We start from the raw sequence: 16,738 nt of genomic DNA, 5'->3' as shown, positions 1-16,738 counted from the left end.
ATTGCATTATCAAACGGTGAAGTTCTTAACATCTTCTAAATTTTTTTAGCAATAAACTATTCTGTCATTTTCAGTCTTTTAGTCATTTGTGTGCCCCACCTACGATAGTAGATGGCCATTATGTTTTCTGGTCTGTGTGTCCGTTCGTCCGTCTGTACCGCTTCAGGTTTCATTTTTTTTTATCAAGGTTGTTTATAATGAAGTTGAAGTCCGAACAACTTGAAACTTAGTACACATGTTCCCTATCATATAATCTTTCTAATTGGAGTGCCAAATAAGAGATTTGTTCCCAATTTCACGGTCCATTGAACATAGAAAATGATAGTGCGAGTTGGGCATCCATGTAGTGTTGACACATTCTTGTGTATACCTATTCACTGTGTTAAATTTAATATCGTCAGTAGCTTTTCAGACAGATCGGTGTGATGTAAGCGTATAGGTACATAACAACTAATGAACCGTCTGAGCAGATTATAATTCACTTCAAGCAAATTGTCATAACAGTGCTGAAACGTAAAAAGTAGTAAAAAAGAAAAATCCTAAACATCATTTTAATCAACACTTCAGATTATATTTCTTTGCTCATATATGTATCGAACACAATAGTAAAATGAAATAAATATATGTATGTATATATAGTATTGTATATTTAATCTCATTTTGCCTTCATACTTATTTTTCTATATTTCTGTCACTGCACATTTCGTACTGCCTTTTGTTTTCATTTGAATTGATTGATATTTTAAAGTAATTCTTTGCAATGATAAGCAGCCTAATGAATCAAATAAAAGATTTGAAAGTGAACCTTTATATATCATTTAAAAGTATTTTGTTTCAGTATAATCATAAACGGAAAGGTACACCTGTCGATAAAAGACAGAAATAGTTTCGTTGCACATTTACTGTAAATATGGACAGACGCCTATAATCAGAAAAATGATATGCAACTTCAAAATTTGGTTTTAAATCTTTTATTAATGACTAAAAAATTCCGAAAAAAAATAAATATCATATGATAACTTAGTTTTATAAAATCCTATTAAATCAGCATACACAACGCTAACCTGGATGACAGGCTCGAATTCTCAAGATGTTGAAATAAGGAATGAAGTTACAAAAAAGTTTAAAAAAACAATCAAAATATCCGATTTTATCTGAATTGCTGCTGATTTGTATTAAAGGATTTGTCATATTATGTTTGTATCCTCAAATCACGTATATGTTAATATCTGTGTCATCTTGGTCTTTTGTGGATAGTTGTCTCATCATACCACATCTTCTTTTTTATAATATCTATATATATTCAAGAATAAACAAATCATTTGACTGCATGGGTGACTACAACCAATTCCATAAAAATAACTAACATTGATGTAGTGCATGTTTCCCATAAAGCTAAGAGCTAACGAGAGCTAACCATAAAGCTAACGAATTCTGAGGTATATTCAGAAAGGACGGTCCACAAGACCTGACAAAATCAAACGTTAGATTAAATCAAACTACGGAAAGAATGGAAACTATCTGGCAAATTCCTGACTTGCATTTGTACATGCATATTCTGACTTAATCTTGGGTTAAACCTGCATGGTCATAGCAAGCTGAACATCCTACTTGTATGACAATTGTTTTTAGTTCCGATATATTGAAGAAAAAAAATCGTGAGAAACACAAACACACCCAATAGTTATCCAGCAGCTACAACTGTGTAAACAAAATACCGCAGACATACAACGCAAACTAAATACAAATAAATCTGACAAAGACGCGAACATTGTGTTTTTATTATTGTAGTTGCTTTCAAATACATTATAACAAATCAATCTCAGAAAGACGCCAACATAAAAGTTGATAGCAATGTACATACAGTAAATTAAACACAATACCAAACATGTAAACACTTTCCCGAAAATTACAAATTAAATAAATACCAATACCAGGGTAAATAAAATGAAAACCACACAATAGAAGCCACGTGCATGCGCATCGCTACTCTGGACTCAGCTGCACCAGGAACGCCCCCTCCCCCCCCAAAAAAAACACCAAACAAACCCACGATAGGTTGATATATAGATACCAAGCCACGTCAAGAGTTTAAGTACAAACAAATAAATAAAGGAAAAACTGTAAAGTAAATGAAATGATACACAATTTCAACAACTAGATTCATAACTCAAGACCATCTTTTATCTTACCTTCTATACATTTCTAGGAATATGATTGATTAAAAGCGACCTCGTGGAGACCGTGTATATTCAATATTAGGTTAGTAGGGAGGCGGGGCTTATTTCAATATTAGGTTAGTAGTGAATTTGCGACTTAGGCACTGTTTAATTATTTCAAATATTGAAAGTTCTTTTTAATATTGTTATATCAAGGTTGTTTATTATAAATATCTATCGTTTACATTAGTTTTTTTTAGTGCATATCAATTGAAGTAGGTTTTTAAAATTGAACACCTGAACGCTTTAATACAGAAATAAGGAGATGTGTTATGAAAGCAAATAAGACAACTTTAGTCTAAATTCAACACATAAAGATAGTCGGTAAGATAAATTCGTTACATAGTGTGCTAGTGACCTAATATGATATATACAGGGTAAGTAAATTCCATATGGGGTTCGAGCTTCGCTCTCACCCCATATGGAATTTACTGACCCTGTATATATCATATTAGGTCACTAGCACACTATGTAACTAATAATATTGTTGTGTGTGATAACCATTGAATATTAAGCCTTTATGTCTTGTAACTTAAACATCAGATACGAAGCATAGTAAAAAAAAACATCTCAATTCAACCAATAGGTGTCATGGTCAACATAGTATCATTTAGTTCTAGACATACGAAACTTTGCTGATGTCCATCATATATTGTAAGCTTTTTATTAACAACAAGATGATGAACTGAAAAGTTTTAACTAGTCGCAAGTACTTGAAATATGAATCTTCTGCTGAAATAGAATCCGTGGTTTCATTGTGTTTTTGGGTTTTTTTTTTTTTTTTTTTTTTTTAAAGATATGAGTTTTGGATTCCTCATAAGTATTTTCCGTCCCTTTTCCCTAGATCTAGTCCCAGTTGTCGTGTATGCAATCGTGCTCTTATGTCCCTTTTTTACGACAGTCCTATACAGCATGTAACCTGGTTCAATATTTTAACAAGCTTTCAGAATTTGCAATCTATAGATATTTGAAAAAATGGATAACGGTTGGTTTTATGCCAATAAGATAGCAACTAAACAACACTATCGAAATCAACATACAGAGGGCAACACACATGAGCAACATGGCAGCTTCCATATGTGCAGCAGGATATTTTTACCCTTCCGTAATATCGAAGATCAACCCCGATTATTTTGGTGGAATTCATTTATCTCAGTCTTTAATTTTCTATGTTGCGTTTTGAGTACTAGTGCTTGCCTCTGTGGCTTTTTCATCTTTAGCCATTGTGTTGTCAGTTTATTTTCCCCACTGGTATTTTTCGCCTCTCTTTTACAGCTTTTGACAACACCCATGTGATAAGTAGGCCTTCTACAACTAATATATAAATACTACGAGTTTACTCAAGATGTATTTCAAATTAAAGAAATTTAAAACTCAAATTGTACAAATCTTTTGCGGAAAATCAACGAAAAAGATTAAATATTTTGCCTTTTAGTTTGTGTATTTAAACTTAAGAATATACTTTGGAAATATAACTAAACGCTCATTCCTTCGATTTAGGTTTCTTATGGGAAAATTTAGCAAGACATCATATGGTACCAGGGTTCTAACATCGACCGTTAGACTTGATTGTGTATTGCCTTGAGTAAACAAACTACCGGAAATCAATAACGGAAAAATACTTCCAATTAGGAAATCTCAAATACTATGACAAATCATCAACACGGCTTAAAACATTAAAAGCGGTAATTAGTGGAAAATGTACAAATAAAGATACAAAGAAAGAAAAATGAATGAAAAAATATTTTCGGAACAACTTTGAACCGTTAAGTTGCATTCCTGTTGATAGAATTCTTGCACAGCTAATGAAACACTAATTAAAAGCATAGACAAAATCAAAAATGTGTTAAAGGGTATAAAGCAATGATAAGAATAGAGTATTACTTATATACTCAACCGACTTTATAGTCTTTTAAGATGCTAAAGTCTATATATAAATTTTTATTCTAACGTTCAGTGGTATATACGAGGACAAGAAATATCTAAGTGCCGGGAGTTTTGTACATCCTTATTCAAGGCTTCTGAAATAAGGTCCCATTCCGACTAGACGTGACCGAGTATTTATACATCCGCACAGTCAAACGGACTCTCCTATTTCTTTAGGAAGCACTGGTTTCACTGCCCGTTTGGGGTAGACCAATCTGTATAATTAGTATAACGTAATCAGAGATCAATATTTTAATTAGGTTGGGAGAAGACCAGAGAGGACCACATTTGTAATCCTATACAACCTTTGTTTTAAGGGTATACGAAATATTTCTGTAATTTCGACAAACACTGTATTCTTTCCACCAGCATTACAACTATTTATCCGTCTTTAAATACATAATTTTAATCAATACCATATTACTTTCAAAACTTATTCAAATATTTACATATCGCCACTGTCACCTGCCATGAGTAGGACCATGATGGCCGACCATTATTTACACACAGGTACAAATCCTAGGGTAAAATAGCTAACTTGTCGATAATTCATTAAGTGAGACCCGCACGTGCATTTTGTTTGTAAAGTTAATATTTACATATGGTTTTAAATAATAAAGTTCGTTGATGAGGACTTTCTAAGTTGTAATCGGTATGAATGTGTGATACATTGTAAAAGGCAAAGTAATATGTTTGTGGATATGGAATATCGCATAATCACTTTTGCAACGAGCGAAAGTAGAGCTTACGTGTCGTCACAGCATCACTAGGAAAAAAGCCATTGAGTAACGTTAACAAAAGGTTAACAAATCTTTACATTTTACGCTGTTTGCAATGTATAATAACATTCAATTACATTTATCGATCACATCACAAGTATAATAAAAGTCACGAATGACAAAAAATAATTCTGCTTCTTTTATAGACTTGTACTTGAGTAGAAGCTTCAAATGAAGTCTCATATTTGAGTTTAATCTCGAATCTAATTCACCCGAGTCTCGTATCGAGTAACAGTACTTTCAGACTGAGTTCTTAGATAACACCGTGTATTCTTTTTTTATGTATATAGGATCCCCCCAAATATTTTCTTTATTTTGTAAATTTTTGAATTTAGGAGAACCATTCTGTTTTGTTTGTTTTCAAAAGTAAAATAACTGCGCTCCGAAAATTATGTTGGTTGTTTTCAGAATGTCTTAGTTTTATCCCCCACCCTTTTTGAATTATGAAAAAATCCACGTTTAAATGTATTTTTTTTTATCGCGGTGTATACATAACAACATGCAAAACTATATATTTTCTGATAAGAGAAATATCCACTTAAAATTTTGAGCATTTTCAAAATTTTAGATTTACCTTTATTCTTGGTTATACATTTATTTCTTTATAAAGAACAATGAAATGGACAAGGCTTTAATAAATCAAGTTATATCAAATTAAGAATTAACTAAAAAAAAAAAGATCAAACAAACTTTAGAATCTATTTCATTTTTTTTTTGTGTACAACTTCTTTCAAATTGAAGGATATGGACGAACTTTTGACAGTGAAAATGCACATTATAAAGGATAAGGCATTAATCCATATTTTTCTATATTCAATAAATTAACGAAGGGTTTCTTTATTTGAAAGGAGGAAAAAAGAAAGAAAATTATGTGTAAATACGTAAGTAAATATAATATTTAAGGAGGTAAATTCAAAGAAATATTAGTTCTCATCTTACCATGATCATACAAAAAAAGAGTTTGAAATCGAGCTTTTTTGTTAAATTAATGATATGCAAAACATTAAAATCACATACAACAGAATATTGTTTATAGACATGAAAGTGATCTGTGGGAATCATAAAATGAACGTTTTTACAGTTTTATAATTGTGCATAAATCGCCACTTTTGGTTAAGATGACACCAAACGTGTGCTGGTAAGTAACGGAAGACCCCTGCACGTGACATCTGCATGTGTCTACTATCCAGTATTTTACAAGGTATTAATAAATGTCGCCATTATTTTTGACAAATTTATATTTGACAATAATTGCAGATCTTTTGCATCTTTTTATTGCTAGTGCTACTTGTCTTTCCCTTTTATTGCAAAGCATTTTGCACTAAATATTGATTCGTTTGAAATGTCATATCAAAGATGATTAAGCAAAATCAAAAACAGAACGTTCTATTTCTCAAAACAAATCCACTTTTTTTTAGCATAAATTTGTCCTATGAAAAAAAAAAGCAGCCTGGGTGTTGATAATTTATGTCATTAACACAAATCGTAGTATTACACAAATGCCTACATATTTAAAAAAAAATATACGCCACCAAAAGAATATTCCTACGATAAAGTTATTTAAGTTATACAAAAAAAAAGGTTCAGTCAACGTGAACCAAAAATTCTTATGTCTTACTTGGTATGGATTAATGAGATGTGCGGGTTTCACACCAACGCAATAACAATACCAATGGACATCAACATTATAACTCTCAATATCCCTGGACATGTTTTAAAAATATTAAGAGTATAATTTCAAGTATGGAAGCTATATTTCTGATCTACAATAGGAAATAGTAATCATCTATTCAATGGGAAAAAATAAGGAGATTCAAAATGTTTTACTAATTTTTATAACGAGACTTTCATTTGAAAAAGAAGCCTTCATGGAATTAGGATCCGTCCTTATAAGAAACGCAAAGAGGTTCTAGTCTAGAATATAGAGTTTTCTGTTGTTTCATATGTTTATCAGTTGTGAACTTTTGACTATACGGGAGGTCAATACATCATATATGGACCTATTTAGATTAGATATATTGAATCGATGTTCATTTTTTTTTTATTTTCATGTGGAGTTAACAGAACTGAATTTATTGAATCGCGAAATTTTATTTTCATCGAGTTTTTGTTACTGAATAGACACAGGTGTAAATAGCTTCGACGCACTGGGCATGCGCGTGACTGATAGCAAACACCTTCTGTGTTAAAAATAATAACGGTACTTTAGAGCTCCGTATTTAGAGATTATATTTGTTTTCTTTCTTGCAACCTTTTGAATAGAATGTCCAGTCGTAATCTAACCACCATTAAAGAAATATGAACAACATTATTAACTAACTATTGAATTGTTTAATGAAATTATATAACAGATATGTTTTATCTTTCGAGGGTAATCTTTAAAACAATGTATACTTGTACTTAATTTAAGCGACCACTTAGAGTATTCACCATATAGGTTTTTTTCTATAAATTTTAAAACAGGGTAAAATAATATTTATTGGTTAGATATTCAATGTCTGCCCTTATAAGGAAAGAACCAATTAGTTTTGGAAACTGAAAATTTGTGGACTATTAATTAATATTGTTACCAAAATATGCTCAAGCTCAAATCTGCAGATTTAAACGATTGTACGTAATATCATATACTAATAACATAATGAAGACGAATACACAAATAAGCTTATTTAATCATATATATGATGATGATGATAGGAACATTATTAATGATATTTTTTAACTTCGGATTAACACAAATGTGCAATGTTAAATGCATAAAAAGAACTTTTTTGTAGTCAAAGATGAGTTTTCATTTATTGTTGGTATTTTATCAAGATCCTTCAATTCTTTGTGTATTTATTTTATGTAGCAGATGCTTTGTGACATACACCTGATATATAAGTATTTGTAAGTAGTTGAATTACAAAAGCAAACATTCATTTCAAATGACATGAACATTCCTACTGTCCAAATATAGAGAACAAAAGTTTATCATTCTATAGTACTTGACGTAAATACTCTAGCCAGATGGTGAAAGAAACTTATATTTAAATACATTATTTAAATCACAAACAATAATTTGTCCAAAGCCTTTCGTATACAAATTTACTTCTCAAAGTCTTCACCATTGTAAGATGTAAAGTATCATCTTTATAATTCAATACGTAAAAACCAATTTATTGCAATGCTTCGTTGCATTCGATTAATCCTGTCATTATCGACCAACGCATGCGCCATTCGCTTTCATGTGTCATATGGTGGGAAATTCAAAAGAACTATTTAACTTTCACATTGACTTCTGAAAGTTAATCAAACATTGTTTCCATAAACAATTTACTGTTCAATATTATTAATCATCAAGTACCGTTATTCCATTTTTGGTAAAATACGCATTGAAAGCTTCCCAATTATGGCTTTAGTTGATATATCTGGTGTAACCTGCAGCTGCATCCTTGTGATGGTTCCTAAGGGATGATGATTGTTACTGTTTTCCGTTTTCACGTGTTGATACGAATTTTATGTCTCCTTATCTGCCTTTCACTTCTAAAACAAATGAATTTGACGATTTTAATGTTTATCTGACATGTTCTCGACGGGACTCTTCTCGTTGTCCGCCTGACGGACGGATGCGTTTTATTGAAATGAATATTTCATTGCTCATAAAATGACTGGATTATTTAGTGCCACTCGATTAGTATTTTGATTATTAAATCTAATTCAAGTTCAGCAACATTCACGCCATGAAACATCTGCTTTTGAGTCGCTGAAAGAAGGGAATCAAATGAAAGCGATTTCTTTTCATTTTCATGTAAACTTAGAATAATTAGAATATAACAAGGAACACCTCACTAATATCGAGTTGCTTTCATTGTGCCTTTGATTAATTGGAAGCTGAATTTAGATTTTCGTTATATGAAGATCATATAATCACAAAACCAAGACCGACAGCAGAAGACAGGTGATCTCGCGAGAAGCGCGTGCATTGCCAGGGAGAAAGTTTGCAGAATTTCTAGTCAACAATGAAGAACTGCATGATGTTAGATAATATCTGGTTAGGTAATAAATTGATTTCATCATTCTGTAGAATAGAAACGATGGCTGCAAGTAGTTTTTTGAGAAGGTAGCGTGATGATCGTACAAGGAGTGTTAAGATTTCGAAAGCTGCTTATGAACGCCGTGCTGGCACAGGTCTGTGAATACAAATCACAAACATGAAATATGTCTATTCTATGACAAAATTGAGAAACGCATACTTGTCCATCCAAACTGCAAACTGTATTTGTCTGAAGACGGGTGTATGGGTAACTCAGCAGATGGATAGGGTGTTAAAATGACTACTGGCTTAATCAAATTATACTTTGTCAAGGTGTTGTCTTTAAACTGTAAGGTAGATATGTTATCACGATTCATTGAAGCGCCCGTTGCAGACTGCAGTATTGCCAGTGCATATAATTGTCCATCTGCAAGTTCGCCTTATAGTCTGATAACTTTTTCTGGAGGCGATCTATCTTCTTTTGTTCTTATTATATTTTGAGATTTGTTTATCTGCTTTAAAGTGTTCACAACAGAAGTGTAAATACTTTAATCAGGCAGTCCACCTGTTGAATACACTCTGATTATCAGATTAAAATGTATGCTTATTGAACTTTGAAGAAAACTTTATAAGTTTATAAACTTCTTAGATTGACTTGACAGGGAAAAATAAAGGCGGCTAAAACAAAATACTTTTTAAATTTTGTTCCTTAGAGAAATATATCTGCAAAGTTTGACATCAGCTTACGTACAGATGCATGTAGAAAAAGTAGCTCAAAGTAAGTAAAGAGTACCATCAGTAAACAACTTATCGTGCTTGAAGACCGTACAGTGCAATGGTTTACTTTTACAAATTATGACTTGGATGCAAGTGTCTCATTGGCACTCATGTCACATCTTCTTATATCTATTGGCGACTATTTGAAAATGTTACATTTGACCTATAGGGAACAGCTTCATTTTACATTAGAAAAGTTTATCTTGCAAACTGGTTCGCATTTACCTACATTGTATGCTAAATAGATGTATTGATTTGAAAAAAAAGACCATGATTGTTAAAAGACATCGTAGGGGAAACAGACTCGAACCCAGGACAGGGTTTTATGAACGCTCTGATTTCAAGTTCTTTCTATCCATTACAGATCCTCTTACTGAGACTGCTTAATGCATGTAATGTACATATTCGAATAAGATGACTGGGGAACCCTTAAAAGACGTTTATATATAGATAAACTATATTGCAATTTGATTGTGAAAGCAATCTTATTGGACGACTTCTTCAGACTGGGTGGACGATAAAACCTCATAAACAATATTCGCCAATTCTTAATCTTAGCAAAAGTGGTTAAAAAAGTAGTACTATGGATAGTTCAAACTTTCTATTATGTCATTCAATACTGTGTAATCGCTAATGTCACAGTTTATTAATTCTTTTTATTTTTCATTTTCCCTTTTTTTAACAAACATAGTTATGATAAATATGTTCAATGAAACAGACTACGAAAAGGTAATAATTGGTAATACAAAAAAAAAATACATAAAAAGCTCTATTTCAACAATATATCAATTTTAAAATCCATCTTATTAATATGTTCTTTTCTTGAATGATCACACTGTAATATCATTTAAATGATTTTTTTTCAGCTGATAATTTAATGGGCCAACTGTATGTCTCTCGTTATCCAAGCATTTAGGCTGAGTCCTATAAAAGACCAATGGCAAAGGTAATAATTATTTATGATAATGTTAATACAAATTATTCAAATGGCTATTTATACATTTGATAATATTAATCAATATCACATGCCTTATTAAATCAGTGTTACAAATATATTTTAGTGACACATAACATCAAATGAACGAGTAATTGTAGCTATTTTTCTAAATATTTTCTCGCGATTGCATGGTTGACGATTTTTGAAATAACATTTGATCATCATTTCAACCGCTGAAGTTATGGTTTATTTTTGAACATACAATGGACATGGTGACTACTAATGTCATTTGGAACTGCGACTATGAACAAATGAGGTAGTTAGTTATAGTTGCTTTTAATATATTGCATTCTACAGTCCAATTTTACCCTACAACTTGTGGAATCTTGAGAACTAAAGTTCATGAAAAAAGCAGCTAAATGGGACGCTTTTTTAGTACTACCATTTAATACAACCAATCACGCGTAAGACTGAGAAAGCTATATGAATTGTTTAAACATATTGACAGTTTTTATTTGCTGCATCTTCGTCGATATCTCACTGACAAACAAACATAATTTGATTGTTATTGATGGTTATTATATGTGTAAGCTTCCTGAGATAAGACTATCTCAGATATGTGTAAAAAAGGTAAAATCACAACAATTCTGAACTCCGAGTAAATTTCAAAACGGACATCTTTAATCAAATGTCAAAATCAAAAGCTCAAACACATCTAACGAACGGACAACAACTGTCATATTCCGGACTTGATACAGATATTTTCTCATGAACATCACGAACACAATTGTTTTATAGCTAGTTAAACCTCTCACTTGTATGACAGTCGCATCAAATTTCATTACATTGACAACGATGTGTGAACAAAACTAACAGACATAATAGGTATAAATGTCAAAAATAAGGGTACAGCAGCCAACAATATGTTATAATCTAAATAAAAACAAACAAATATGTAACAAAGAAGCACAATACAGTATATAGACCCAACAAAATGTATACAGCACAGTGTTAACTTGATATCAATTCCTCAAGTCATGAACCTGAAGTCCAATGGTTTTCATCTGCTATATTGGTCCACGTCTCGTTATTATTTATATTGTAAGCATTGTTTTTCACATGCCATTATAATATTCTACTCTCGGATATTAGGACAGGTACATCACGTAAGGCCTCATGCTACACACTTTCTTTCGTTTTGGTAATCTTTTTTTTTTAAAACTTTTAAAATTCAAATTTATGATTTTAAGTAATTTTGTTTCTTTTATTTTAAAAAGATGATAAATAAAGGCAACAGTAGTATACCGCTGTTCCTATGTCATAAAGCGATTGTGAGAATTAAAAATAAATCCGGGTTATAAACTAAAACTGAGGGAAACACATCAAGCAATTTGTTGAATCTAGTCGAGCATTCATGATGCAAGTTCACTATTGACCGTGCTTTTAGACATACTTTCATCTTAACCTTGTACACCTACGTTAATTTATGTTAGGCGGTTGATGTGTTAATTTCGCTACACATTTTAAATTCTCGCATAAGAAATTATTTGCTCAATTGGGCAACTGACCATGTTATTGCCATTCTACATTACAAACGATCAGTCTTTTTTTTCTCATCTGCGGTAAAATCATACAATCGTGGTATTGTTATCCGAAATAATATTTATAGCTAAATAATATCCGATCTGTGGTTGAAAAGTAATTATATCATTGTCACTCCGTTTTACGTTTTTTAAAGTTTGAATCCAAATGGCAGAAACCAATTTTAAATGATTTTTGTTGTCCTGTTATCCGATAATTACTATCAGTAAATATTTCACGCATTTAACTTTTGTTGTGGAAAATGAAGCGAAATAATTTGTAGAAATTTACTATTTGTGTAGAAATTGTTGTAGACTCGTTAAATAAAAAAAGAGTTTAACTTTTTTTTCTAGATAAAGTTATTTTAGTATACCTTGGATAAGGTTTAGCTCATGATAATTCTTTTATTGTATCACTTCACCCATTCATTTTTAAATAATTCACATTGGAACACTTTTATAAGGAGGGGTAAAAATGCTGTTTAAAACAAACTTCTCGTATTCAAACTAAAAAGTAATTACTTTATATTCATATGCAGCAGACTTTAAATAGGAGCTTGAGATAACAAAGTTACGCTTTATTATTTATGTCCTCTAGCTTAATTAGTTTGTTTGATATGTAAAACACATCTATCATATGTAATTTGAAATATAGACTAACACAGATACAGTTAAGATTGCTTGCTATCATGACTTACTTCTGGCTGTTGACAATAATTGGCTACCTTGAGAAATAGTATATATATATATACAACAAAAATATGATTTAAGATTCCCAATTGTGAACATTCCATGTCTATCTAGTACAGTGTCAGCCGCGCCTACGTGTGGAGTATATATTTCCAAGTTGATTCGATATTCCTGAGCCTGCGTTTCCTGCCTAAATTTCTTTGACAGAGGGTTGTTAAAATATAGCTGCTTACCCAAGAGCCAAAGTGTTAAAGTAAATTCATACATACGAAAACTGTACATCACAAGTTGGTTTACCTTAATGCAATATGACAATGCATGTAAATGCTCCAATTGTCGTAGGAATATGTTCCAATGGTCGTACTAACTACAATTCTGCCCTGTTTCTTCTAATGTTACCTCACCGAATGATTTTATTTTAGTGATAGTAAAAGAAAAATGCCGCACCATACAGGACTTTGAATTCCGCTTTTTTTGTGTAGTAAGTAAACTCTATTTAGTTTTCTATGTTGTATTTTTTCGTCTCCTATTAAACGTTGTTTACCACTAATTTGTCTGTAATCATTAATCTCATTAGAATATTAACTTTGGTATCTTCCGCCTCTCTCTTATATGTAACAAATGAAATCGCCATTGCCCTATGTCCAAACCTAATTTCATTTACAAATTGAATATTTTCCGAAATACATACATACTTGAATATTGTATATGTGAAAGAAAAATAAAAACAAAAACAATACAAGAAACAATTGGGTTTCAGTGGACGCGATGGCATTGTTTGCTATCATCTAACCGTTATTGGTGATAGTAACAACGAGGAATATTTTTTATAATGTTTAAGAATTTGAAAATTTCACAAATATGAAAATTTCACAAATTTTCTAAGTTGAACTTCGATCGATGTGTTTATTATTTTTATGGCCTTTTCGATCATTAGGCTCTTCAGCTATTTCGGTTTTTATACATCCTGGGTTTTCAAATATTCGGCTTTAAACTTTCCTGATTAAAGCAACCTCAATTTAGCGTTTCGGACGCATACAAATTAAGTGTAGTTTCTCGTTTTTAGCCTTTTTATCTACTTTAAGAAAGCAAAGATAGACCAATTATCACTTTAAATCGAAAATTAAAGTTAATACCTTCTTCTTAATATTAGCGTATATATAGCATTAAAGAAGAAATGAACCTCATCATCGCGAGCAACACCATTTACATATAATGTATCATATTGGACTCGTGTAGTTTGTTATCGATGAATTATGTAGAAAAACGTAGCACTGTTAAGAGAACATAAACTTTCCTCTGACAATACTTTAAAGTATAAATTTTGTAAAACCTAGTTTATTAAATCCTCTATAAATAAAATTGAGTAAGAGGTCTGCAAATGAAAACGCTTAAGTAATTGGTTGGCTTTATAAATATTTTGATATGAGCGTCACTAATGAGTCTTATATAGACGAAACGCGCGTCTATAGAGGAGAAAAGGTCAAACATAATTCAGGCACCAGGCGTATGTTACCTTGCTTAATTTTATATTCGGTCGTTGTGCGATTATTGAAATAAATTAACTGCTTAAAGTAAGGATGTAATAAACTACATGTAAATTTATGCAACCTGGAGTATGTCATTTCTGTAACCTTTTGTAATCTTTAGTAATATTTCTGTATTATTTCACCTGTTTTATCAAACTTTTGTATGGCTTGTAATGAACCAGAGTATGACATCACAAAATGTACAAATTATGATAAACCCCTAAATAAAGGAATAGGTTCATCAAAGGTCAATTGCTGCTTGAAGTCGATTTGTAATTCTATCACAACTCTGACCAGGTAATAATTTGATTTTAATCAAGTTAAAAAATAATGATATAGGATTTAGATCAACACAAAACCTTAACTTATCTAAATTATGTCCCTATCTCCCCATTTAAAATCAATTTTCAAAATTAGACAAACATCAAAAATATTCAGTAAATGGTTAGCATAACATTGTCATCATATCGATGCATTGCTATAAAAAAAACAATCGATATTTGAAATTAAAGTATTTTAGAGAGAAAAAAAATGGAATTAGGTGATAAAATAATAAAATTGATCACCTTTGCATCAAATGATGATGGATGTTTAGCTCAGTACCACCCACTTTGTTTCTCTTCCTAAAGAGAAATTGCTACGAATGAAATAAAAGAAAGTGACAAATTTTGTCAATTAAGCGGAGAAAAAGCTGAAAAGAATGACTGATGACTGCAATATTTTTTATTCATACATTGTTGAGTGTAAGAAGGTACTAATTTTACGGTTCAAGTCTTTTAAAACCCAGTTTAGAAATTTTAGGTCAATTGTTGAAAAAAAGTTAAAAAAGACCAGTGTTTCCCAGATCAAATTTTCGAGTTATAATGTCTCTATTAAAACATAAAGGATTGACTATTTTATTTTCGAGTATTTTTATCTCACATTAAGGGCATAATTTATCGTAATGTTCAACCATTTAAGATGAAAGTGTTAGCGATCAAAAGCCTTGAGACCACACTTTTGCAAATTGCTGTAAAGTAACTCAGCCTTTTTTTAAGGTTCTCTGTCATACTAGTGACACGCGTAGAAGACGTGTTTCTATGTCATAAATATAACTTCACGTGTATCTAGTTTGCAAAACAAATGAAGAGCCAGAAAACTTTATTATTAGAATTTTATTTAAACGGAAGTTTCACATTACGATTGATTTTTATGATTCTTTAAATCAAATGATTTTTGTACATTTACAAGATCAAATACTGTATTCGCCATAGATTATGTTCCTTTGCGTATCAGCACCGCCAAAAACACGTACAATAATTTCACTCTGAATGACCATTTCTAAGCACCCTTTCGTATGCATGAGTTTCCTTTATATGTGAACGTCATTGAAATTTAATCGTCGTGGGTCTAATAAACAATTCATTTCATTGTTCAAATAAATTATTCTGGTATACAATACAAAAAAAATCAGTGACAAAAACAAACTTGATCGTTAAGTCAGGAATGATCGACAGCACAGTGCAAAGAAATCTCCGCTATTATTAAAGATACATACATACACTTAGATGATTCTTTATATAGATGTCATGCACAGCATATACTACTCCTGCCTGACAATTGACCCAGCTCATGGGGTAAAGGCGTCTGCATAACTTCCAAGAGTGTGTTTTTAGATATATGCAGCTATACCTGGTAAAAAATAAAATTGTTGATATATTTAAATTAAGACCCCACACCGAGTTTTTAATCTTTGTCTTAAAGATTGTATGCATCTTTAAAAAGTTGCTGTACATGTTTTGGCAATGATTTTCATTTGTTTTTATATTTACCACTGCACAAGTGATGCACATGCCATTATCCTAAATATTTTCTTGAAAATATAACATCAAGATAATCTGTGTCATCTAAGTGCAAAAAAGTTTCCTCAAAATAAAAACACACTTTTTTTTAAATGAGAAGCATACATATATAAAATAGATGTTCCTTTTTTAAATTATTTTTTACTTTTGAATAACTTAATAGTTATCTTAATACACCTACAGCAGAGCATAGCTTCAACGGTTTTTTTTACTGCTATGATTTATTATAATTTGAAATGCGATCAATGAACAACTTCTTTTGATTTTGTCTTCAATTCAATTTGTTAAAGATAAATTAATGTTCAATTAATGTCAATTTTCTTAAAAGTCATAAAAACGCTTTCTTAACGATTTGCACGGGCGAGCAAAACATTATCTGAACCTCTGCATAGTAGTACTAAACATTCACGGATGGTTTGACTTGATTCAATGCTCTTTGACACATGTT

This window comes from Mytilus trossulus, chromosome 2 (assembly GCF_036588685.1).
Source record: "Mytilus trossulus isolate FHL-02 chromosome 2, PNRI_Mtr1.1.1.hap1, whole genome shotgun sequence".
Taxonomy (NCBI): domain Eukaryota; kingdom Metazoa; phylum Mollusca; class Bivalvia; order Mytilida; family Mytilidae; genus Mytilus; species Mytilus trossulus.
This window is presented reverse-complemented; position numbering follows the sequence as displayed.